A 3,986-nucleotide genomic window follows, 5' to 3' on the forward strand; every position below is an offset into this window, starting at 1 on the left:
AATAAATATTCAATAAGCACTTGCTTTTTCTATTAAATATTAATTTTGTTGAGGACTCAAAAAATATTTAACTTAATTTTACTTTTGTCGAAAACAGATTTTATCATAATAGTTCTGAATGTTCTGCCTCAGATCAGAAGAATCAGAATCAGAAGGAGCTTTATTGCCAAGTAGTGTTTTACACATACGAGGAATTTGCTGTGGTGATAAGGTGCTACACGTAGGCAAACATACAGTCAACATAAATAAATGTAGAAATATATAAATATGGAATGGAAGAACAATGTTACAGATATATACATGTGCATTATTCTGGGTCTGTGCCGTGCAGAAGTAACGCAATGGAAGAGAATATTGTGTACATATAAATATATAAACTGACAACATAAAAATATACAACAACAAAGATCAACAATCAACAACAAATATGTGTGACGTGCCAGGTCTGTGCCTGACACGAGATGAAACAGTATTTACATGTGCAGAGACATTTGTATCGTTTGCATGGGAGGAAACGATACAAATGTCCTACTGTTATGATGCCTTTGGATTATTTGACCTCTGAGGCTAAGTACAGTTACAGTTCCCATATGCTAAAGTATATTATGTTATTATTCTATGTTTGTTGAGAGAAAGAAATGTGTTGTATCCAAATTAGAGTTATTGACCTTGAGGGCGTGCAGATGGTCTGCAATGAAATAAGGATTATTTTTATCACACAAAGTTTCCCTCTTCTCTGCCACCAAATAGGATGTAGTTGCTTCTAAAATCATCGCAACAGAAATATACCTACATGGGACACCTCACCAAACCCTGCCTGATACATGGTTGTGAAGGAGTTGTGAATTGGAGGTTTGGGTGATAAATGTGTAAAAACATCCATTCTCAAGTGTTCTGTCTGGCGACACCTTTTTGTAAACTTCATCTATTCCAGGATCCAATTTCATGTAATGATTTTAATGTTTTTGGGACCTGTTCTGAGCATAAATCTGACTCAAAGTGTCATATATTAAAGATTGAATCGCTCTGCGCATTATTACCTGCCCAATAAAGCATACTGTGAGCAAACATCATCTGTATTATGATATTCAACTTGTGGTCCTGCAGATGGTGCCATTTACCTACAGTAGGCTGTCGAGGCTCAGTAGTGTCCATGAACTGAATAAACCCTCTCTTTGGAGATGTGTGTAACCACAGGTGATGTAAGGCAGGATGGCAGCAGTGTGATTTCAATTTAACAATCACAGTTGATGAAGAACAGCAGGTTTATCATGTTCGCACCGTTTCGAACACACAACCTCACAAAAGGGGAGCCATTTGTTAATGAGACAATATTCTGAATGTTTAAGTGTTGTTGTTTCTTCTTGTTTTATGCAGTGTATTGGAATACATATTATATATAAAATAACCCTTTCATTAAGCTATTATTATATTGTTAATTAATAATTGTAAAATCTCTTCTCTTCTTTTGAATTGATGCTCATAGTTACCTGGTATTGTGTCTTCCTGAACTCAGTTTTATTGTGGCTTGAAAACAAGAATAATTTGTCATTTGTTATTTTGTCAACAGCCTCTCTTCTCTATCCTGCTCTCCAGTGTTTGTGTCTCTCCCCAAGGTGACAGATTATCTTCTCTCCTGCTGGGTAGGATTCACATATTCTGAGAATTTTCTACAATCCTGTAAGGGAATCTTTTCAAAAATGCTTTTCTTAATAACTTTCTGATAACCCACTACTTTCCCTCCTTAACGAAATTGTTTTAAGATTGATACCACTCTGACGTCTGTATTGTAAATATGAAGTTACAGCTAGCAGCTGGTTTGCTTAGTTTAGCACAAAGACTTGAAACAGAGGAAAACAGCTAGTCCTGCACTGAAATAAACCACGTCTGTTTTACACTTTAGTTTTTGTGTGAATTAAACAAGCAAGCTACAGCATGTTAATTAGTTCTAGCATGCAAATGTTTTTTATAGGTTACTTTTGGGCAAAGCCAGGCTAGCTGTTTCCCACTGTTTCCATTCTTTGTGCTAAGCTAAGCTAACCAACTGGTGCCGGATTTCTCATGTAGATATGAGAGTGGTATTGATCTTCTAATGTAACTGTTGGCAAGAAAGCATGCATGAATTGTTCCCAAAATGTCAAATTATTCCTTTTATGTCATTGTGTATGTGCCCTACAGTGTCAGCGTCCTCCAACACACAACTGAAGTTTCTCCCACATGTGTGCAGACTCTCAGAAATAATCGGAATTCCTCTGCTGATAGTATAATCTACCACTCTCACCATTACAATACACCCGCTGTTCTCTCTGAGAGCACTCTTACACACGCACACACATACAGTCATCTCACTTCAAACAGCATTTTTGGCTTGACCAGATCAAATGACACTGCAGCAGTTTACAGTAGAGGGCGTTCATTTGGGTAAGAAAAGAGAAGGATGCATTGAAGCTGGACTATAGAAAGTAGGGCAGGGTTTGTTTGGTTGTTTGCTGCTCTGCATGTTGCATGACCTTGTTGTACTGCTGTTGTAACTTAGACCTGCATTCCTGACACTCTCTGGCCTGTCACACTGCTCCTTGCTACCATATCTGATCATGTCACAGCTATGTTACGTGTCCATTGAATTAAAATAAGCCAGAACAGGTGCTCTTTTGTTTTTCAGCTGCAGGGGCCTTGGGTTTCCCGCAGAGCAGTATTTTTGGGTAGACACGGTAATAGATGCCATTTTAAAGTGTTTATGATTACTTTAAAAGGAAAAATCCACCCACAGAGACCTCTGGCACTGCCACAGCTGCTGGCAGTGTGCCTTGCATTTCGCTGTCTTCTTGTATTTTTCCCTTTCTCCTTGAGATAGCATGATATCTATTTACACAATGTGACGTCCCTGCCAGATGTCTCCAGTGCTGATTTTGATGGCTTAAAAATGTCAGATATCTAAAACCTAAACAATAAAAGATAAAGGCATCTGTATATCCTGGGAAATATAAGTAAGCAGTCACTAAAACAGACCTAGACAACACAGGATGAGTAAAAAAGGACTCGCCAGAAGTGTACATTACAACTCTTCATCACATAATAACTCTTGGAATGCGCTGAACATCATAAATGGATGATATATAAAAATGTAAGAGCATCCCAGGGTGGATTTGTCCTTTAAATTGATGCTGCACAATGCAACTCTTAACACATGCTGCTAGTTTATAATAACATCTCCCCTCTGTGGCACCTGTAACCTCTTGCAACATTCTCTGGAATTCCAGTGGGTTGGGGGGGGGGATAGAGCAGCAATGAATTGAGTGTTATAATACAATAAGTGGAGAGGGAGGGGGCGGAGGGGATAGAGACAGAGCAAATAAAGAAAAAGGAGGCAATGAACAAAAAGAGAAAGAGAGAAGGAGGAAGGGGGGGTTGCCTATGTGCTTAGCCATGGCCTTCGGTGGTAGAGTTCCTGTTGTTGTGGGGTGGGAGTTTCCCTCTGTGCCGGCCGAGAGGGAAACGACAGAGGATGTCTTTTTCCTGGCTGACCAAGAATGCCCGGGCCTCGAGGTCTTTCCTCCCCTTATGTTAAGTTTATGCCAGAGTTTCTATAGTAATGCTACGAACTGCTGTCCTTCTCTTTTGCTCTGGATCTCAGCCAGTGTAACGCCAATGCATAAACATTTAAGCAGAGAGGCGAGTAAAGAGGAAAACATTTCTCACAGGGGTACAGGGATGTCATCTCTTAAACACCCCGCCCACCCTCTCCACAGATTGGACTACACATCCCAACATGCTCCCCCCAACAATAGTAGGTGTGGGCCATAAATCCTGTCAGCCAATGGCTTTGTGTCTGTGGATCTGTGGTTGGTGTGTTGCACAGCAGCTGTTGTCAATGGCAACAGAGGTTTTCAGGGAAGCATGAGCTGGACAGCTGGTAGAGGGTCCCTCAGTCATCTGCCGGGAGTCACATGATCCCCCCGGCAGCCAATCTCAGCTCTCCTCCCTCC

Source organism: Micropterus dolomieu, linkage group LG02 (genome assembly GCF_021292245.1).
Source record: "Micropterus dolomieu isolate WLL.071019.BEF.003 ecotype Adirondacks linkage group LG02, ASM2129224v1, whole genome shotgun sequence".
In the NCBI taxonomy this organism is placed as follows: domain Eukaryota; kingdom Metazoa; phylum Chordata; class Actinopteri; order Centrarchiformes; family Centrarchidae; genus Micropterus; species Micropterus dolomieu.